We start from the raw sequence: 23,630 nt of genomic DNA, 5'->3' as shown, positions 1-23,630 counted from the left end.
ATTCACAGTAATCTGGTAATATGGGCCTACACACACTGATCTTAACAATACATATGGCGATCAATTCTTGTATGCTATGTGAGGCCACTTCCTATTTTGGCAACGGGTGAAAGGTCGTGTTCCATCGCTTCCTGCGATATTACTTTGGGGTGGGGTCAAATGACATCACTTCCTATGATGTCATCAGGGGGGTCAAGGGTCATGTGATGTCACTTCCGCTACCCCTGGCATTTTGGTGAAATGACGTCCATGTGCGCCATTCTGCACGCAAATCCCTGTTTAACAAATGGGGATTTGCGGGCAGAATGGTGCACAAATCGCAGTTTTTCAGCACAAATAATTCCATGAATCAGCAGGGTACGTCCATTCCTGGGGTTCGCGGGAAGTCTCACACGCGATTTCAGCAGGGTCCATGTAGTACGGGGTTTGCGGGAAGTTTCACACGCCAAAGGGCCCTGTGCGAGCGGGGTACGTGTATTCCTGGGGTTTGCAGGAAGTTTCACAAACGAAAGGACCCTGTGCGAGCGGGGTACGTGTATTCCTGGGGTTCGCGGGCAGTCTCACACGCGATTTCAGCAGGGTACGTGTATTTCGGGGGCGCCGGGGACTCCTACACATGAATTGGCAGTGTGGGTCCTCCCAGGTGTTCCCTCTAAACCCTCCACAGCCCCTACAGGCAGCCCACACCACAGGGGACTACCCTGCACCCCTGGTCATGTCCCGCAGGCAGCCCATCCACCATGGGCATGCCCCACAGCCAAGCCACATGTCACCTTGCACTACTGATCACCAACTCATGTCCCCTTGCACCCCCACCCCCCAGCAGTGCAGGGCACCTGCCAGCAGGCTCCCACTCATGTCCCACTCATGTCCCCCTGCACCCCCACTCCCCAGCAGTGCAGGGCACCTGCCAGCAGGCCCCCACTCATGTCCCCCTGCACCCCCACCCCCCAGCAGTGCAGGGCACCTGCCAGCAGGCCGCCACACATGTCCCCTTGCACCCCACCCCCCAGCAGTGCAGGGCACCTGGCAGCAGGCCCCCACTCATGTCCCACTCATGTCCCGTGCACCCCCACCCCCCAGCAATGCAGGGCACCTGCCAGCAGGTCCCCACTGATGTCACTCATGTCCCCCTGCATCCCCACCCTCCAGCAGTGCAGGGCTCCTGCCAGCAGGCCCCCATTCATGTCCCCCTGCACCCCCACCCCCCAGCAGTGCAGGGCACCTGCCAGCAGGCCCCCACACATGTCCCCTTGCACCCCCACCCCCAGCAGTGCAGGGCACCTGCCAGCAGGCCCCCACTCATGTCCCCCTGCACCCCCACCCCCAGCAGTGCAGGGCACCTGGCAGCAGGCCCCCACTCATGTCCCACTCATGTCCCCTGCACCCCCACTGCCCAGCAGTGCAGGGCACCTGCCAGCAGGCCCCCACTCATGACCCACTCATGTCCCCCTGCACCCCCACCCCCCAGCAGTGCAGGGCATCTGCCAGCAGGCCCCCACTCATGTCCCACTCAAGTCCCCCTGAACCCCCACCCCCCAGCAGTGCAGGGCACCTGCCAGCAGGCCCCCACACATGTCCCTTGCACCCCCAGCCCCCAGCAGTGCAGGGCACCTGCCAGCAGGCCCCCACTCATGTCCCCCTGCACCCCCACCCCCAGCAGTGCAGGGCACCTGGCAGCAGGCCCCCACTCATGTCCCACTCATGTCCCCTGCACCCCCACCCCCCAGCAGTGCAGGGCACCTGCCAGCAGCCCCCACTCATGTCCCACTCATGTCCCCCTGCACCCCCACCCCCCAGCAGTGCAGTGCACCTGCCAGCAGGCCTCCACTCATGTCCCCCTGCACCCCCACCCCCCAGCAGTGCAGGGCACCTGCCAGCAGGCCCCCACTCATTTCCCCTTGCACCCCCACCCCCCAGCAGTGCAGGGCACCTGCCATCAGGCCCCTACTCGTGTCTCCTTGCACCCCCACCCCCCAGCAGTGCAGGGCACCTGCCAGCAGGCCCCCACTCATGTCCCCCTGCACACCCACCATCCAGCAGTGCAGGGCACCTGGCAGCAGGCCCCCACTCATGCCCCACTCATGTCACCTGCACCCCCACCCCCAGCAGTGCAGGCCACCTGCCAGCAGGCCCCCACTCATGTCCCACTCATGTCCCCTGAACCCCCACACCCCAGCAGTGCAGGGCACCTGGCAGCAGGCCACCACTCATGTCCCCTTGCACCCCCACTCCCCAGCAGTGCAGGGCACCTGCCAGCAGGCCCCCACTCATGTCCCCTTGCACCCCCACCCCCAGCAGTGAAATGCTGATCTCATGACACAAACCAAAAGTCAACTATGTACATCAACACATGTCCGTCACACACATACACTGGTCGGCATTGCTTGTGTAAACCCACATTTTCACATGCATCAACCCAATGAGCGAATCCCACACATGGAACTAAAAAATGAAAATGTATTATGAAAGCATACCGAAATATGAAACATGAAATGAAAAGCATGTGAAGAAGATGATTCAATGAAAATGATAACCATTCCAAAAAAATTGAAAGAAAAACAGTCCAAAGTCACCCTCCAACAACACAAATCCAAAGGAAATGTAAAAAAAAATATCCATTGCTTCATGTTCATAATTAAAAAAAAAGAGAAATCAATCCATACTCCAACTATTTACAATCCATTGTCCGGAAAAAATAAATCCATTGCTCCAAGTCCATACATGATGAAACTATATACAATCCATTGTCCAAGGATGTAAAGGGTCCATGATCCCAACCAAACAAATGAAACCTACCTAACTAACTACCTAAAAATATAACTATATACAAATTTGGGTGGCATTGTCCATTGACCACAAATAAAAGGAAAACCAAAAGGAAACCTAACTCTAAAAACTATTTACAAGGGCAGCGGGCTAGTCCGACGGCTCACTTTCGGATGTCCCGGGCCAGGGCATCATCAAACTCCTGCTCAATGTCCTGGAGGCGGTCCTCTTCCATGGCCTCAAGGGTTCGCAGGGACGATGACATGTTCTCATCCAACTCCCTGCGAATTGCCTCGAGACACTCAGCCCGCCTCAGGGCCCTCCGCTTGGAGTTCTCCGCCTGACCATCGTGAGCTGTGCTTCTTCTGCCCGCTGCTGCTCCGCATCTATAGCATGGCCTAACCGCTGCCACACGGAAGACACTTCCAGTCCTGGGCCCTCCTGCCCTCTGGCCGATGCCTGCCCCTCCGATGTCGAAGGCCCCGAGCCATGATGGCTCCCACCTTGTTGCTGCTGCTGCTGTGCCTCTGCCTGTGCCCTGGCTCTTGCTGCCTGCACATCCTCCTCCGGCTGGGGTGCAGTTGTTGAGGTGGCCACCCCTGCTGGACGTCTGACTCCCGACTGTGGCAGGGATGTGTCTTCCACCAGCCTGGCCGCAGGGTCAGAGGCAGCTCCACAGGGTACCCAGGTGATACATGGGTGGGAAGATGGCATGGAGGATGTCTGGGGCATAGGGGGTTCAGTTGAGGAGGGGGTCGGAACAAGGTCCAGAAAACAGAGGAATCTGGCCCTGGTGAGCTGTCCCAGTAGGTCAACGCAGTGAATGAGCCATTCGAGAAGACGTGCAGTCTCCTCATGAAAAGACTGCAGGTCACCTCGCATGGCCCGTTGACGCAACGCCACCCCACCCAGGACAGGCTCAACCCGGTCCCGGATAGCCACGTCCACAGGGAGAGGAAGGCCAGTTGTTGTAAGCGGATCCCCTGAAAACGGGTCTGGACGAAGGCATCCCTGCTGGTGCGGGATGATGCAGTCACAGGATCGGGGACAGGATTACACACAGGCATATCTGCGGTGGCCTGTGCTGCCTCCTGTCCCTAACCCCTGCACTGCACCACTAGCACCAGTAGAATACCCACCTCCAGACCCTGTGTCTGTCCCTTGCACTGCCTCCTCCTCCACCAAACCCCTCACCAACCTGGATGACTCCGTGCCATCTTCCTCCGTCAGACCCTGTGTGGTCTCAGCTGCCCCTTCTGCTGCCCAGGAGTCCAACTCCGACCTCCGCCTCTCGGACCTTCCCTCAGCAGCTGCGGCCTGGGACACGGCACCGGACTTCTCACTCCCCGACAAGATGACAACCTGGGAGGGGAGCCAGGCCTTGCGTCTCCAGCTGGCGGGATGATCCCTGCCGCTGTGTTCCACAGCACCCTCTCCGCCCTCTTCTTCAGTTGACGCTGCAGACAGGGAGAGATAAAACACAGGCATCAGGGCACTGTACAATGGACTGATACACACATGACAGTTGCACATGAGTGGCATTGTTTAACTACAGACACAGCATCACACTCCACGAAACACATGTCATTTTAACTCACACACATGAACATTTCAACAGCAATATTGCACCAGGCAGCACCATCCATACACATACAACAGCATGAACAGCCAAAGGTGAGCCTGACATCACAAGAAACAAAAGGAGTGCATTAGACATGCACACACGCCACCACACTTACATGCATTTCTACATCTCCTCCAACTGTTGCAGTGATGTGATCGCCATACATGTCACATCTGCCATTCATCCTTCTACATATCAGTGTCAAGTGCATCCATGTTGCATCACAGTTGCACACTTGTCAGATACACATACATGCAAATGTACACAGTGCAGATACATGCATTATGAACCACCATCCATGCCACAACCATGCCAATGTACATACACAGAAATTCAAACATGTATGCTCCCACACCTGCATTTGCCCAGCATTCTTAACAACACATACACCATCAATGTGTCTCACAACTGAGAGGACTCACATGTGGCAGCCTCACGCCCATGTTCATGCACATCCCTACATTGCTCTACATAAACACATGTGCAACCTGCACACTACAGGCACACCACGACACGCACAGCGTACTATCAACATACATGTACACTTACTGCTCGACTCCAGACGGGTCTGCCTCTCAAGGATCTGGACATAGAGCCCTGGGCATATGTGTTCCAGGACCCTCATTTGATGGTTCGACAGCTGGCCCCGGCGCCCCTTCTCATCCGCTGCCTTAGCGAGGTGCCGGGCCTTGTTGAGGGTCCTGAACCTGAAGTCCTCCCAGCGCTTCTTGACATAATGTAAGTCGCGGACTGCCACCCCCTCCGCGTTGATGGCAGTCACGATGTCCATCCAGATCCTGGTCCGTCCTTCATTGTCGGCGCGCAAACTTCCAAAGAGGGCATCATACTGCCCCAGGACGTGCTCCACCAGGACACCAACTTCGGTGGCAGTGAAGCTGGTGGCCCTCTGCCTCTCTGGCTGGGGGTTGCCAGTGCTGCCAGATGGTGTTGTGCCGGACATGGCAACCCCAGAGCAGGAGTGGGTGGGCAACTGGGTCCTGGGGCTGGGCTGTCGAGTGTTGGAATCCCAGTCGGGAGTCCTCGGTTCCAGCAGGGGTGGCCACAGCAACTACACCCCTGGCTGACATGCAGGCAGCAAATGGCAGGGCACGTGGGCAGCAGGCAGTCAGGCAGCAGCAGATGGCAGGTGGGAGCGTGCTCGGGGCTCTGGGGGGGCAGTAATTAGGCCTCCTGGGCAGGAGCATGGTCTTCCGTGTGTCTTCGCGTGGCCAGCTTGATAAGGAGTGATTTGGCACGTGAAAAAATTGCACGTCAGCATGTAATTCGAGGTAAGTGCGTCAGCACACGCACGCGATTCCATTGGACCAAAGGCCCTTAGCGCGTAAGCGCGTAAGGTACATTACGCGCGCGGGTGTTTCCCTCATAGCACGTGATGACAGAGCACACATGGAAAAACTGCACGTCCGAGTGTCATTGCGTGTAATTGGAGGAAAGCGCCCGCGTACACGCGTATCTGATGTGTACGTGTGGGCCGGTTTAAAAGCTACGTGTAGGACGCCATTTCCTTGTACATGCTTTTCGTGGAGAGCGAGTGGGTGAAATCTGTACTTCTTGTCAGTTCACACGAGATTACTTCACAGCGTTTCTAGTTCATACTCCCTGTTACCTCTGACAGCTCTTTTCTGAATTTTTGTTGGGCCTGTTTCCTCAAACAGAGTTCACTTCCCCTTTTGTCCTGTCTCCTCAGACAGCGTACAATTCTTCTTTTGGCGGAGGTGTTGCCAACATGCACACGCGCGTATTTTTCACGTTCTTTTTCCAGGCAGACGGTGAGTTCCGCCGTGCATGTGTTTGGGGATGTGGGGGAACCACCATGTCCACGGGCAGGCCCCGGCGTGTTGCAACGTTGTGCAGGACACATGCTGCCACTATGATCCTGCACACTACTGGGGGAGCCTATAACACCTGCCTGCCAGAACAGTCAAGGGAGCGAAAGCGTGACTTGAGCACTCTGAATGTGCGCTCCACTATGCCCCGGGTTGCAATGTAGGCTGTGTTGTATCTTACCTCGGGTGGCGTCGTGGGGTTCCGAATTGGCGTCATCAGGTGGGTGCTCAGAGGGTAGGCACTGTCCCCTGGGGAGGTGGTGATGGGTATCATTAGTGGGGTTGTGACATTACTCAGTATCTGGCATGCATGCATGTGCTGTGGCATTTATACTCACCGAGCAGCCATGTATCGCCATGCCGCCCAGCTTCTAGGTCCCGGTTTAGGGTTGACATTCTGTAAATAAAACTGTCATGGGTGGACCCTGGATAGTTGGCATATACTGAGGTGATGATTCCCTTAGCATCACATACTACCTGGACATTGTGGAATGCCAGTGTTTGTGGTTTCTAAAGATGTGCTCTGATGCCCTGGAGGGACGTAGAGCCACATGGGTGCAATCAATGGCACCTAGGACTTTGGGGAATTGTGCCACCCCGTAGAAATCCTGGACAGCAGCCTGCCTTTCTGCAGGTGTTCTGGGCAGGTATATGTGCCTGCGGACGGATGGGCGTGCAGTCATGATGGCCAAGACCTGGTGCAGGCAGTGTGACTGCGTGGCCTGTGACACACCCCCCCACTATAGCAGTTATCCGCTGAAATGATCCAGTGGCCAAGAAGTGCAGTACATTGAGGACCTTATGCAGGGGGCTGAGTGCTTGGGAGCACAGGGTGGGTGATGTGAGGTCATCCTCCCACTCACTGACCAGTTCGAGTATTATGTGAGGTGGAAACCTGTACCTCCCATACACCTGGTCATCAGGCATCCAAAAAGGCTGGTCCTGGGTGTAAAAATTCTGGGCCTGACTATCCTCCTCCTCCTGCAGTATCCCACGACCACTGCTGCTAGGAACGGTATATTCATCCTGGCGTCTGAGCTTGTTTGTTGTTTGCGCGCACTTTTATGCTGCGTGAGTCCACGTACGCCTGCTTTCTGCTGGCGTACGTGTTTCCGGATTAGCGCATCTTTTTTGGAGCACGCGTTAGCCCCGTTCGATTCCATGAATACGTGTTTTGAACGTGCGTGTGGGCGTTCCGCGCATTTGCCTCCTGTACTTCCCCGTGACGCCCACATTTTCACCGGTTGTTCCCCATTCCGCATGTCACGCCCCTTGTTCCTCCTACTTTTGTTGTGGGCGCCGTGCTATGTGTGATTTCTCTGTGCACGTAGCACACGCTATTTGGAGACGTGTGCGCCAGGGTGCGCCACGCAGAATTTTAGCGCACATCCTGGGATTTCCACGTGCACGGACTTCCATGAATCGCTGTGCACGGGTTTCGCAGCGATTTTCGCACTGCCACTGCGATTCGCTCGCTTTCGCATGCTTGCGCCGAAAACTTCAGCGCACATTAATTCCATGAATCGGCCTCTTAATGGGTTAATCATGCATTCTAATTTACATTTGATCATGAGTGGTAATGCATTAGATTGCTTAGTGATGAAAACTAAGAATTTACAATGGTGCAAAATGAGCAAATGATGGGTGCAAAGAGCTGAGACTAACATTCAGTGTCTGTGCAATATACATGGAAAATAGACAGAATCAGTTGCCAGAAGCCAAAACCAACAACAAACACTCAAAAGGTGGTCCATCTCCCATAGGCACACAAATGTAGTGGGATGGACTCACATTTGTGAAGCCTTTATCCTGTTGGGAAAGGGACAGCCCTGGCCCCCCCCCACGCACTTTAAAGTGAGCTGAGATGCATTTGAGGCATTGTGATGGGCCAGGGGGTAGGGGGAACAGTGAAAGGGATGCCTTCCTGTTTAACAGGACCCCATTTAAAAAATTCAAATATAGTTTAACTACATGGTAAGGCCCAAGGTGCGAGCAGCATTGCTGTTTTGCGTAGAAGGTCAGGCCTGCACTGTATGTGCGGCATTGCATGCACTAGGCCCAGATTTGCGAGACCACAGAAATCCCCGGCCAGGCCCGGGCTCCCATAAGGACAGCTCACACCCGCTACCGCCACAACGTCCATTCATTGTTCCAAAAGTGTTGCAAAGTTGTGTTTTTCACCCAAGAGAAATATGCCCAGAGACCGGCGCCTGGTGTGCTTGTTATCTCACACTGGCCAGGGCATGACCCGGCTCATTCCTGGGTGACCACGAATTATAGCCCATGTAAACCCTAAGACCCATGAATTCCATGGCACCAGGTGCCCTTTGACCACCAACCCCTAAGTAACGGTTCCATGTGTTAATTCCGCCGCAAAAATATTGCAATGCAAAAATATCGCCATATATTTGTGGTGAAATTCATAAATGGATCCTGCGGGCTACACCCTGCATCTGTGAGATTAAAACTTGTTATCCTTACAAGATCGACTTGGCCCTTTCTTCCCCAGCGGGTTGTAGTCTCTCTGGTTTGGGCATTTAGGGGCGTGCCTTCAATCCTATCTCAGAGCATGACTCATGCCACACAAACCCACAAATAGCACTGCACCACAGCACACTCCAGAAAGAATCAAAATACAGATACATATAATGTATTATTATTATTATTATTATTATTATTATTATTATTATCATTGTTGTTATTATTATTTTTGTTAGTAGGATATTTATTGAGTGCAGTTTACAGTTTACAGTTATAGGGGGAGAACACAGCGAGGGGCGCAGAGAAACAAGGGAGTGTGAAGCTCACAGCAGGGTTGGGGGAAAGTGGCCAATTTGTCAGCAAGGGATCTACAAGCAACCAGGGGAGGAAACAGTGGGGATCAGATCACACAGATTCAGATGGGATGGAGAGTGGGATGTGTTATGTAGACGCCGTTCCTGGAAGTGGCATGCTTTGAGCTCCTTACTTAACAGTAGAACCAAGGGAGTGGGCCTGATATTGATGGGGAGGAGGGCAATAGACAGAGAAGGCATGTCATCTGGTTATTTCCTTCCTGCATCGTGTTGTTCAAGTCTGCACTTGTCCTTACCTCTGGTGGATCATCGGACTCCAGACGCACTGGGTTTCTCAATTGAGGTAGCTTGGGGACTTCAGGTTGACAGCCTTGTAAATGATGCAGCAGGATTTGAAGATGATAAAATGATACAGGTTTACATCAGCATCCAGTGAAGTTCAATGAGGGCCGGGGAGATGTGGACAAATTTGTGGTCTCCTTTGATAAGTCATGCTCCAGCATGCAGGATATCTCTCAGGGGTGCCAGTGTAATTGTAGAAAGACCTTCACAAATGGCATTGTCACCATCCAGGTGGGAGTGGACCAAAGCTTGGACAGCAGATGTGACAATGTTTTCTGGGACGTAGGGCTTGATTTTCCTCAGGAGAAAACGTTGGTACTAAGCTGGTTGTGTCTTCTTCGCCATCTGCTGTTTGAAGCAAGTGTGTCTGGTGAACCCAAGAGACATGGTGCAGATGGGCAGCTGGGGTGTGAAGAGCTTGAGCTGCATAGAAGAGAGCCAGTTCTGGACGCCAGAGTGTTCAATTTTTTTGGACAGGAGTAGAAATTTGATCTTGAAGGGTTGAGGTTCAGTTGAAATATGCCTTCATCTCCCATTAAAGAAGTCTCAATCAAAACACCACTCAATGTGACCAAGACACTCGACATCTCCAGAGGCCAGCACACCACCAAAAGTCACAACAATGTCAAGCAAGAAAAAAAGAAAGACAAGTGGGACACAAACAGAAAAGAGGCAAATTCTTTGTATGAATCCTACCTCTAGTACACGTTACCAAATGCAGATAAAATTGGTTCCTCCATCCTACTTTTTAGGAGGACCTGGTTGGTCTTATTCTTAAAACAACATCTGGCCAATTGCTAATTACTTTACTGAACACTATTCTCCACTCTGGAATTCAAAACTCACCTAGTCCCCATAACATTACAACTCCTCCACTCCCATGCAAAGTGCTCCATTCATTCCAGGCTACGTTCACTCTTTATAGATCCCACACATACATACACTATGTATGCCGCTCCTGTGAATTCACAAATAACACTGATTGCAAACTATCACAGATACATGCAATGAATCCATGCATACTGATTGCAATTGCAGACAGAAACCACAGTAAGTGAGCTAATCATCATTCCAGAAAAGGAAGGGATCGAAGCCCAAACTATAGAAGGAGGCTTACTTTTTGTGCAATATGAAAAACATTCTACTAACTTATAGTGTCTTAGACCAAACTGTATAATTGCTCGCTCTTAATACACTTGAGCAAAGGAAAGGGGACAATAGACAGAAATGACAGTATATCTGCAATATGCATGCTGCCAAACTATCTGCCATGTCGTGAAATATTTAAATAAGATATTATAGGCTATGGCCTCAGAGCTTTCATTTTAACAAACGTATTACACGTGTATTATAGAGGGAATATTGCTTTATAGTAAAAGTTGGTAATGAACACTGTTTCTGACTCTTTTTAAGAGAATAATAAATCCTCAAATGTCCTGCAAATGAGCTGGGATCAACATGCTATGGAAGCTGCAAGATCCCCAAACATGTATTTATTTATGTATTTATAAAAATCACATGGACAGCATGCATGTTGGGCCCAAAAACACATATCGTATTTACCATTGATAAAAAAGTGGAGGACATAGGTCCTTTACAATGGGGTGAGAGAATGTGACTTGAAGACCGGATGTTGCAAGGGAAGGTGGCAAGATAAACCAGGGATGAGGACAGAACTGAATGACATATGCAAGGAAGGTTTGGTATCAACAGTAAGACATACACAAGTTACCACAGTTCAAAGGTGTTTATGGAACTTCAATTGGGTTTGAAAAATGCCTATCTAATCCTAAATCTAAAGATGGGAGCAAGCTACAACCATCAAATAATAATAACGGAGTCCTAGTGGTGTCTTGTCAAAATAAAAGGGCCTATACTAATAGACCTATTGCCAATCCTTACCTCTAAATACAAATAGTGTGGGAAACAATATTATGTTAACGAAAAGTGTTCAAGAAATGATATGTCTGGATATTCAAGCCATTGGCTTCCCTTCCCCAGGTTTTCAGCACAGTATGTCTCGGGGGGATTGCTCAGGGGCAACGTGCTCGCCTTGTAAGCAAGACGACACGGAGCATCACAAGTTCGATACCCCAGTCCGCGCTTTGAAACCTCTGGGTTTTAAGCGCATTATAAATAACCAATCATATCATGTCATAAGGCGGCACAGTAGGGCTTAGCACATACTCTCACTTCTCTAGCACGAGGGTGCAGTTCAAAACTTCAACATTATGGCCTTCTGTGCCAAAGTCTCTTTGCCATTAAAAGTTTCTTCTTTCAGAGGGCCTGATGCAACAAACAATAAAGTTCCTTTTTTTATTGTGATTCATTTTAAATAAAACTTTACACAATGTTTCCAAATAAAAGAGAAGAAGAAAGAAAAGGTCACAGTTACACTTCATCCAGTCAAAAGAAAAAGGTGAACAATAAATTGCAATATGAAAAAATGTAAATTAGTTTCAACTACTTGAATCTTGAGCCTTTCTCTAAACTTCATGAGCAAGTAATAGCATTTAAAAATCAGACAAGTGCCAGAGTTAGAGAGAAGTTCTCTACCCACATAAGTCTCAATCACAGCATCTCCTTTGAGCTATCCATGGAGAAAACTGTGGGATTCATTAGGAAAGGATAGCAATCTGATCGAAGTTAAAGTGTGGTAATCCCGGGTGCAATGCTTGAGCATTTCCACACATACACACAAATTACAGATATAGCTTGGTGTTGCTCACCCCAATGTTTGTCCCGTTCTTTGTTTTTTAATTTGATTTAGCCTAAATATAATATATATGTTGTACGGATCTTGGCACATGGGAACCATTTGAGGTATGCAGAGAGATTAACTAGCTTTCTTGGAAATCTTGTATATTCCTGATGAGTCATCCCTAAACATTTTTCTTTTCACAGCCTCTGTATTTTCCCCAATTTCCCTTCAGAGGATCCAATATGCTCCAACAGTACACCCATAGAGCTTCTAAACAAATTCACAAATTTAACAGAGGGTGTGATCATAATTTCATCCATCCTGGAAAATGGAATTGTGCGGTGGGGAAAGACATTTGTTTAGAATCAGTTTAGAATCAGTTTAGAATCAGTAGCTGTCTCCACTGAAATCGAGCATTGAGGGAAATCAGATTTCATTTGTGTCTCAAAATTACTCCGGGTATAGCACTCGAGAGCCCCAACAGGTTTGTCTATAATATATAATAGGATAGGCTCAATCTTCCTTTTCTTTTTGTATTTCACATATACACCATTTTCTTAGGTGATTTACTATTCACCAAGTTTCGTGTCTGCCGGGCTCAGATCCATTTTAACACAATGTTCTCAGGATTTTCATGTATACTGTTTCTCTGGTGATTCATGGTTCAACTCGGATGCCACACCGCTGGGATCGGATCCGCTTTGACAAAAAATCTTTAATCAGTCTCCCTCTGCCAGGCTCAGACCAATGTATCTATCGTAACACAGAACTTGCTTTAACCCAAAGTTTGCATTTTTCTTTTTATTTTTTTGTGTATTTGTTTATAAAACACTGCAGGCATCAGGGCACAGACAACATAAATACAGAGACAATATCACTAGGGCCGGACATGACATAAACAGTTAAAAGACTGGGGAAGATAGGCTAGGTGGAGGATTATTTCCTCTGCCGGGCTTGGACCAACTTTATCTACTTTGTTATAAACTTTCTTTAATGTATCAACATCACAGACTTTTGATTGTGTGCAGGATTTTTCTTGAAACATGGCAGGACCACTTTGATTCAAAATTATTTGCCACTTTTTCACTTTTGTCAATTTATAGCTGGATACCTTACACAGTCCTTCGATTGAGCACCCACACAGTGCTGGACCACTCTTTCAAAGGTATTGTATCTTGGTTTCAAAGTTCAATCACTCATCTCAGGTTCAACTTTACTCGCGTTGGTTATCACACGTGTTTCATACAATGTTCTTTACGGCGCTCGATACACAATGTTACCACTTGCAACCTTGGCCTCAATACAGACGGTCTTGTATCAGTCTCCCCAACACACCGACTGTGTTGATTTCTCTGATGCTGCTTAGTTGTTGGAGCGAGAGACAGTACAATGGTAGCTGGCAATTCTCCATGCCTTGATTATCGATGCAGGAATACCCCAGGTATCTCTGACACACAATGCAGGATTCTCAAGACTGGTTTCCTGGTGTTATGCTTTCTATTCTCGAGACTTCATGAAATTAACGGTTGTTTGTCAAAAAGGTCAAGGGAACTTCCTTCCTTCCTATCCCTTTCTGTTTCACTGTCTTTCTCCTCTTGTTAAAATGCCATCTTGGAACTGTTGTTTCTTTGTGTGCTTTGCCTCGCTCAAAGTGTGCTCTCATACCCTGCCTTTTATCCATTTGGGGAAGTGTAATGGAAGTCAGGTGCGTGTGGTGGTCAATAATTGCCTGATCTTGCTTGACCATTGTATTGGGACATGTCAGGTATACGGCTCGAGTGTTAGGGCCTCATTACACGGACGGCGGTGAGCCATGGCGCTATTAGCGCCATGGCTCATGCCGGTAAAATACCGGCACCGCCTTGGCGGAAAGGGGATTTACCGCCCCATTCCAAGGTTGGTGGGGCGGTAAATCCCCCTTCCGCCATTGCCCATCCCCATTCCCATTTCTGCCCCATAGGGCTCTATGGGAATGGGGAAGGCGCTAATTACGGCACCGCAATTTTGCGGTGCCGTAATTAGCTCCGAGGTCCCTTAGCGGGTTGGTTTTTAACGGCTGCAAAAAGCAGGCGTTAAAGCACCAACCCGCTAAGGGACCTCGTAGTAAGACGGTAATGGTTAACGGTCACTGTTACCATTAACGGTGGCCGTTAACCATTACCGCCTTCCGTGTAATGAGGCCCTTAGTCAATTTTCTCTCATAGTGGGCTGACTGTGAGAACGTGTGTCTGTTGTAAAAGGGGGGGATTTAGTTCTCAAATATCCTACCTAGTCCAATGTTGTGTCATGAATTGCTGATCTCCTCACTGTCATCTAGATATAAGTGGAAACTCCTGACCAATTTTGCCAAAATGTGATCTCCCCTAATTAATTCCCTAATTAATTCCCTGTATGAGGATATTGCCATCATGATTAAAAAGGGTAATCCACTGTCCTAGTGGTGTATCATGACAAAATGATTAATTTGTTGAAATCATTTGATCCAAATGTCAACATTTGTTTAAGACCAGCACATGTTAAAAAAATAGTTTCATGAATTTAACTGGTGTCAGACAGTCGAACTGTTAGGGACATATGGCTACAAGGAAGCAGCATGGTTTATCACCAAAAGAGTGCCGCACCAGTCCTATCTCATTTGTTTGCCTTGCAACAAGGCTCGGGATCTCTATCTACGATTCAAACTGAATTTTCCACCAATGAAAGAATCAAATATTGGTCCCCTCATACGCAGGGTGGACAAATGTGAGCCTGTCTCTTTTGTTACAGTTGTACACAAATAAAAACCCTTAAACACTTGGCCATCTACTGTAAATATTTTGAAACGTGATAACTGGTATTTTCAGCAAATGTAATATTGGCATCACTGAACATTCCAGGGAATGGTTGTGGATCAGATTCATGTGGGGAACTAGTACAACTCGTGTCTTATCACTGACTCGATTCTTAGCTATCATCAACAAGGAGCATTTGTGTAAAGTGAATGTACTATAGAAGATACAAGATTGATGTCCTAACTATGTGTTTTTTTGTAATATAATCATTCAAGATCAGCCCCTTATCGCAATTTTAACAGTATGAGTGTGCAGTGAACATTGCTCGTATATTGACTGAGTAGATTTATTCACTCTCAGATGTATGATCATCACAACTGCTTTACCAGTCAAATTGTCCAACTACTAATTTTAAGTGTTCACATTTTAAGTGTTTGTTCTAGTAAAAATTCTACTTTTGCCCATCTGCACACTTGTTATTTGCACAAAAAGCATATTGAATGATAATGTGCATACATGTTAGTGAAAAGGTGTTGATTGTAAAAAAATGAAATTCAAAGTTACTTCTTAATCTTCAACCTTTTAATAATGTTAATGTATTGTTATTTATTTATTTATTTTTATTTATTTATATGTTTATATAGCGCTGCAGCCCGCAGGCATCAGAGCGCTTTACATAAAGACAGACGGAGTATGAAGACGGGACAGTCAGGATCACATGTAATAGACATTTGGGGCAGAGATGTGTGTGGGAATTTTATTTAAAGAGGAATGTCTTGAGTTGCTTTCTGAAGATTAGATGGTTAGCTTCCAATCTCAGCCCCGGGGGGAGTTTATTCCATATGAGGATTGCCTTGGTCGTGAATGCCCTACCTAATCCTTTAGCTTTTTTGGTGGGGAAAACTCGTAAGAGGCCTGATTTATTGGATCTCAGGTTGCAATGTGATTCATACCATACGAATTGCTTTTTTAGATAAGTTGGTGCTTTACCATGTAAGCATCGGTGTACCAGGGTGATGGCTTTGAATGTAATGCGATCCTCGATCGCAAGCCAATGTAGGTCCTTTCTGTTTTTTGTGATATGATCTCTCAAGGGTGTGTTGGTGATTATTCTGACTATATTGTTTTGCACCACTTGGCATTGTTTTAAGCATTTAGTGCTTGCGCCAAGGAGTAAAGAGTTTCCATAATCTAACCGGGAGAGAATTGTGGCTCTTGCTATTGTCGCAATATTTTGTAAGCTCAGCAAGGGTCTGAGTTTTTTCAATAGTTTTAAGTAATAGCGACAGTTCCTTTGGAGGTAGGCAATATGGGCTTCTGCTCCCAAAGATGCCTGAAGATAGATGCCTAGTGTTTTGACTTTTTCTGCTATAGCTATCTGTGTCTCTTTGATCTTAAAGTCGGTGTATTGTAGGCTAAGTTTTTTTCTAGCATGAGGAGAACCGAAGATCATAAGTTCCGTTTTGGAGGCATTTAAGCACATCCAATTGTCTTTCATCCAACTCTCGATAATGTTGTAGATTCTTGAGAGTTTTTCGCTGTCCTGATTGTAGTTGCCGGTAAGTTCAAACACCAATTGGGTGTCATCGGCGAAATTGGTGAAAAATATGCCTAGATGGGACAGAAGTGAGCATAGGCATCGCATGTATAAGTTAAATAGTAGCGGGGAGAAGCTGGCGCCCTGTGGAACTCCACAGTTTACTGGTTTAGCTTTAGAGGAGTGTTTGCCCCAGACGATTTTAGATTGCCTATCCTGCAGAAATGATGACACCCAATCTATGGCCTCATCAGAGCAGTTTCCCGATTGATCTAAGGCCTCTCGGAGCCTTCGGTGATCCAATAGATCGAAGGCTGCCGAGAGGTCCAGTAGGATCAGTAAACCAGATTTACCTTGATCTAGGATGCTCAGCATTTCCGTCTGCAGATCCAAAAGCGCTGATTCTGTGCTATGGGCCGTCCTAAAGCCCGATTGTTGTGGGTGTAATAGGTTGTTGTCATCTACAAATTCTTGGAGTTGTTCTGTAGCAATCCTGTCAAGTATTTTTAGTAAAAAATTGCAATTTGTAATTGGTCTTAGATTGGCAGGGTCCTGTTGGTTAAGTTCAGGTTTTTTAGGCAATGGTTATTAAAGTTTAGAGGAAAATGCGTATGTTTAAAACATTTATAGGATAATGTAAACATATTTTGTACAATTGAACTATTTGTTAAGTTGTAAAAGTTTGTTTACAAACTAAACACAACTAAATAAAAATGTATATTAATTAAAAAATATGTAGGTTGGCCGATTTTTCCCAGCTCTAGGCAAGGGAGCTCCAAAACATTTTTTTTAAATAGGCTCCCAGCATCCCTGACACATTTTCAGAGCACCCTGCAGTTTCATATGTCTTTATATTCACTTGTCCTAACCCTCAGACCCTTACACTCCATGGTCGCTAGTTTTACTCTGAATATGCAGTTATCAACGAACACACCGGAATGGTTCCATGTGTGACATATGTTTCAATTCTCAGCGGTCATGCTTGTGCTTTATATCAAATCACAGCACATTGGTGCTGATCGGAACCTCATTGTTTTGATGTGTTCGGGCAGATTTTGCATTAGCTTTCTTGATTTAAAGTTGCTATTCTGATATACTGCAACGTTTGGACATGGACAACATTATGGCTGAATGTATTAAACAGCAACTCAGAACGAGGCTTGGCTTCTCCACGTTGCTAAGCAGCGGCCGGAATAAGGATCAGGAACATCCGCCGGCAGGCGGAAGAGCCGGCTCCAGCTAAGGCCAGTATAAGGCCCTGTTAGCTCCTGTGGCCTTCCAGTTTGTGCCCATCTTCTGGTGGAGTGGGCTGGAGCCCCCACCAGCTGCCCTGCCACCCTGCCCGCTGCCCTGCCACAACACTTACCTGGACGCATTCTACGACGGCAACTGCATCCGACACACGGTGAGCAATCCTCAGGCTGCCAGCCAGCCCCTGCCTGGGCTCCGATCTACAGCTACCTGATTTCCTTCCATTGTGCTACCGAATCTGTCCATATAGCATCGCACCGACTTGCCCACATTTTAAAAATGTCGGGCGCGATGCCGCCTCAGAACGAGGCTTGGCTTCTCCACGTTGCTAAGCAGCGGCCGGAATAAGGATCAGGAACATCCGCCGGCAGGCGGAAGAGCCGGCTCCAGCTAAGGCCAGTATAAGGCCCTGTTAGCTCCTGTGGCCTTCCAGTTTGTGCCCATCTTCTGGTGGAGTGGGCTGGAGCCCCCACCAGCTGCCCTGCCACCCTGCCCTGCCACAACACTTACCTGGACGCATTCTACGACGGCAACTGCATCCGACACACGGTGAGCAATCCTCAGGCTGCCAGCCAGCCCCTGCCTGGGCTCCGATCTACAGCTACCTGATTTCCTTCCATTGTGCTACCGAATCTGTCCATATAGCATCGCACCGACTTGCCCACATTTTAAAAATGTCGGGCGCGATGCGGCCTCAGAACGAGGCTTGGCTTCTCCACGTTGCTAAGCAGCGGCCGGAATAAGGATCAGGAACATCCGCCGGCAGGCGGAAGAGCCGGCTCCAGCTAAGGCCAGTATAAGGCCCTGTTAGCTCCTGTGGCCTTCCAGTTTGTGCCCATCTTCTGGTGGAGTGGGCTGGAGCCCCCACCAGCTGCCCTGCCACCCTGCCCGCTGCCCTGCCACAACACTTACCTGGACGCATTCTACGACGGCAACTGCATCCGACACACGGTGAGCAATCCTCAGGCTGCCAGCCAGCCCCTGCCTGGGCTCCGATCTACAGCTACCTGATTTCCTTCCATTGTGCTACCGAATCTGTCCATATAGCATCGCACCGACTTGCCCACATTTTAAAAATGTCGGGCACGATGCGGCCTCAGAACGAGGCTTGGCTTCTCCACGTTGCTAAGCAGCGGCCGGAATAAGGATCAGGAACATCCGCCGGCAGGCGGAAGAGCCGGCTCCAGCTAAGGCCAGTATAAGGCCCTGTTAGCTCCTGTTAGCGCACTGGTAGTGCACAGTGTGGGAAATCCTATCTCCTTACTGTGATCTCATCGGCGGGCAGGATCTCAATGTTGGAGCAGTGCCCTGCACGCCTGCATCCGCTGATCAGGCCTATCCACCCATAGAGGCCTGCATCTCCGCTAACAAGACTCCCTTCCACGGTCATCTCAGCATAACGCCACCAATTTCAATCCAGCACCCTGCTATCTGCAGCGCTTGCACTTACCACCCCCTTGACCAGCACCAGTTGTATTCTGATTGGCCTCTCCAGTCTATCTCCAAACCAAGGACCTGACCCCATGACAATTCTCCATAAGGTAATACGAACGCTATCTCACAATTTGATGCTATACTATCTCCTTTCTCACGGTGCCATTGTGGCTGTATATATATAAGTATAGGCATAGGCAGCTTACTGTACCTGCCCTCAACTCTATACTGTGTACTGGCCTACAGTGCCTGCCCTCAATTAGACTTGCCATCAGACTGCATTGTGTTGTGCCCTATGGTCGCCTAGACCTCATTCGCATTGTGTTGTACCCTATGGTCGCCTAGACCTCATTTGCATTGTGTTGTACCCTATGGTCGCCTAGACCTCATTTGCATTGTGTTGTACCCTATGGTCGCCTAGACCGCACTTGCATTGTGTTGTGCCCTATGGTCACCTTCACCTCACTTGCATTGTGTTGTGCCCTATGCTCGCCCTGACCTCATTTGCATTGTGTTGTACCCTATGGTCGCCCTGACCTCATTTGCATTGTGTTGTACCCTATGGTCGCCTAGACCTCATTCGCATTGTGTTGTACCCTATGGTCGCCTAGACCTCATTTGCATTGTGTTGTACCCTATGGTCGCCTAGACCTCATTTGCATTGTGTTGTACCCTATGGTCGCCTAGACCGCACTTGCATTGTGTTGTGCCCTATGGTCGCCTTCACCTCACTTGCATTGTGTTGTGCCCTATGCTCGCCCTGACCTCATTTGCATTGTGTTGTACCCTATGGTCGCCTAGACCTCATTTGCATTGTGTTGTACCCTATGGTCGCCCTGACTTCACCTGCATTGTGTTGCGCCCCATGGTCGCCCTGACCTCACCTGCATTGTGTTGTGCCCTATGGTCGCCCTGACCTCATTCGCATTGTGCTGTGCCCTACGGTCACCTCAGACCCAACCCACATTGTGTTGTGCCCCACCTATATCACCAATGCCCCCCACCCGCCACTCCTCTGTACATCACCCTAGCCCCAGCATGCTACTTTGCCTGACGGCGATCATGTTCCCCTTCTGTGTCATGCAAAGCAACATACCTTGCACTGGCAATAGTTACCTAGCCTATAACAATGGCTTAGTCAGACCCGCCTGCCCAAGACATCACCCGATCACCTGCCCCACACCATTCCTGCCCACCACACCAGCCTTCCTCCCGGATCCTAAATCCGCCCATCCCACCCATAGCCATGCACACTCTCCGGATGTCCCAGCTAATACGCACCTAGCTGTCTACAAGCGGAACCCCATCAACACGAGAGCATCATGCCCCACTTTCGACTACAGCACCACCACAATAGCTAACCCAACTATCTCCCGAACCACCACCTTCATCCCTTCCGATCGAAACATTAGACTTGGCGCCAGAACCCACTACAGATCTAGCAAAGGCCCAGCCAAATCACCTAATAAGACCAACCCTCACACTGTAACACCTATCAACACCATCCATCCCATTCCTAAAGGAGCTCTCCTAAATGTCAGATCACTAGTCGCCCACTCCACAGAAGTCGCAGATATTATTCTAACAAACAACTTGGACTTCCTTGCGGTAACCGAAACATGGCTGCACGATGCTGCAGGACCATCTCTCACTCTAGCCATACCTGATAACTACACCATCCTTAGAGCAGATAGACCGAACGCTTGAGGAGGCGGTGTAGCCATCATCTTTAAGTCCACGCTTGACATCAGACTAGCCTCCTCTCCTCCACTTAAATCCTGTGAGCACATCACAGTCAAATTTCAAACTTCCCCTAAAAGTACTATCACGCTGCATTTAATTTACCGACCCCCGGGCCCACCTGGCTCATTTGAGGAAGACATCACCTCACTAGTTGCTGAAAGCTCCAAACCATCAGCACAAATGATTATACTTGGAGACTTTAATCTTGGGTTTAACGACCCCCTCGACACCCCAGCCACTGCCCTGGCCATGGCATTAGAGGAGCATGGCCTCCAACAACTTTGCTCCAAACCCACCCACTCGAAGGGCAGAATCCTCGACTGGATAATGGCCCTTAATTGCAACATTACTGTGAAAGATCCCACACAACTTATTTGGACTGACCACTACTTCCTCCCTTTTGACATTCACACTAGCAACTTAGCGCACAAAAGGCCTATCATTGCACCTGCCTGCCCAACCAGGAAAAAGAGCAACATTACAGCGGAAGCCTTAATACCTTTGGTGATCCCTACTTTGAACGCACTACCTGCTATAACGGACTTGAACCAATTGGTCAACGTCTACAATGATTCCATGGCCAAAGCCATCGACATCATTGCCCCACTGAAACTGCGAAAAGGGAAACCTAAAGCGCACCTGAACACATGGTACACCCCGGAGCTCAAAACCCTCCGTCAACAAAAAAATAAACTCGAAGCACTATGGAAATCAGTGCCTTCTGTAAATAACAGAACTAATCTCACCAACATCTCCACTCTCTACAAAAATGAGATTACACGTGCCAAGAAAGAATCTCTCAACACTAGAATCTCCCAGGCAAGCTCCAGCACAAAGGAGCTCTTTAACATACTAAAGGAATTAGAAAACCCCATTACTCCCACCGACGCTTGCACTAAGGACAAACCGTGGTGCACAGGGATCCAGAATGCCCTAGCTAACAAAATCTCAGGGCTCCAAACCAAAATCAACAACAAACGACAACAACTTACTCTTGATCCTACCTCCATCCCCATTCCCCCTCCACTTACTGCCACCAGCTCAGGCTTCACCTTCAAAAAGGTATCCATATCGGAGGTTCAGAAAATTATAGCATCCTTGAAACCATCTAACTGCAAGGGGGACAGCTGCCCCGCACAGATCATAAAAGATGCAGCTAGGGATCTCTCCCCATTCATCACTAAACTAATAAACCTGTCTTTCGCCAATAACATGGTCCCCAGCAATCTGAAACAGTCCTGGGTCTTACCTCTACTAAAAAAAACTACGCTCAACCCTGACATTCCCACGAATTATAGACCCATTACCACCGTCCCATTCTTACTAAAAATCTTGGACAGAGTGGCCTATTTACAAATCCAGGACTACCTCGAGGCAAATCATTTACTAGGAACCCGCCAATCTGGCTTTCGACCACAACACGGGACAGAAACGGCCCTTGTTGATCTCAAATGCCAGATAGACGAACTCAAAGACAAAGGTAAGGCTGCCATCCTTCTACTCCTCGACCTCTCCGCTGCCTTTGACCTGGTCGACCATAAAATCCTGTGCAACCATTTGTCTCTGGCAGCACACTTCTCCCACTCTGCGGTCACATGGATCCAATCTTTCCTGGACAATAGGACCATGCGGGTCTTCTCTCCCTTAGCAGCGGCTGACCCTATCCCCATTACCTGCGGTGTCCCACAAGGTTCCTGTGTCTCACCCACCCTATACAATATAATCACTAAGCCCCTATTTGATAAGCTGGACAATTTGGGTGTCACCTACACGAACTACGCAGATGACACCCAGATACTCCTCACCTTATCAGGTAACTACAACAAGGACGCCAAATGGATCAACGAAGTCTTCTCCATCATTCAGGCATGGATGGCCACACATGGCCTGTGCCTGAATGATGATAAGACTGAACTGCTCCTTGTCGGTTCACCTAACACCATCCGAAAACTCTGTCCCGGCTACACTAGCTTTACTATTGACGGTAACACCATACCCATCGCCAAGAGCGTAAAAACCCTCGGCTTTTACCTAGACACGAACACCAACCTAGCTAAACAAATCAACATGACTGCCTCAGCCACTGCCTACACTGGTAAATTAATTAGGGCCTGCAGACCATTGATCTCCCCTAACAACTGTCTCATCCTAGCCAGAGCACTCATTCAATCCAAACTGGATTACTGTAATAGCCTCTATGTAGGTGCCAACAAAACAGTAATCAATAAATTGCAAGTCCTACAAAACAACGCACTCCGTGCCGCCCTCAATATCCCCAGAAGAGAACACATCTCAGCCACCAGAACTGCTTGTAAATGGCTGTCCATCCAACAAAAATTAGACCTAAAAACTATATGCCTTACATACAAAGCCCTTAATCATCTTGCCCCGCCCTACCTCTCTAACAAATTTACATTAAGACAGAATACTAGAACCACCAGATCGTCTAACACATTACAAGTAACAGTACCCAAATACTCCCTCAAAAGAGCCGGTGGATCCAGCTTCCCAGCTCTGGCCTCACAACTTTGGAACACTATCCCACTGGATATCAAATCCACACCCACTTTCCAACCCTTCAGAACCAAGATCATCTCCTGGTTACTTAACAAATAACCATCCTACCATATATGTATGCATTCCCAATGTCCAATTGTTTTCCTATGTTATTTGCCTATTATTATCTATGCATTAACTGCCTTCCTGTTCAACTTTCCTATGCCCTATTACTACTGTACTATTGTCCGTTACTTGTAACATGATGTTAAAGCGCACATATACCCCTGGGTCAAGAGCGCTATACAAATAAATAAACA

The sequence above is a fragment of the Ambystoma mexicanum genome, chromosome 5p (assembly GCF_040938575.1).
Source record: "Ambystoma mexicanum isolate Mex_15411 chromosome 5p, UKY_AmexF1_1, whole genome shotgun sequence".
Classification (NCBI taxonomy): domain Eukaryota; kingdom Metazoa; phylum Chordata; class Amphibia; order Caudata; family Ambystomatidae; genus Ambystoma; species Ambystoma mexicanum.
Note: the sequence above shows the minus strand (reverse complement) of the source record.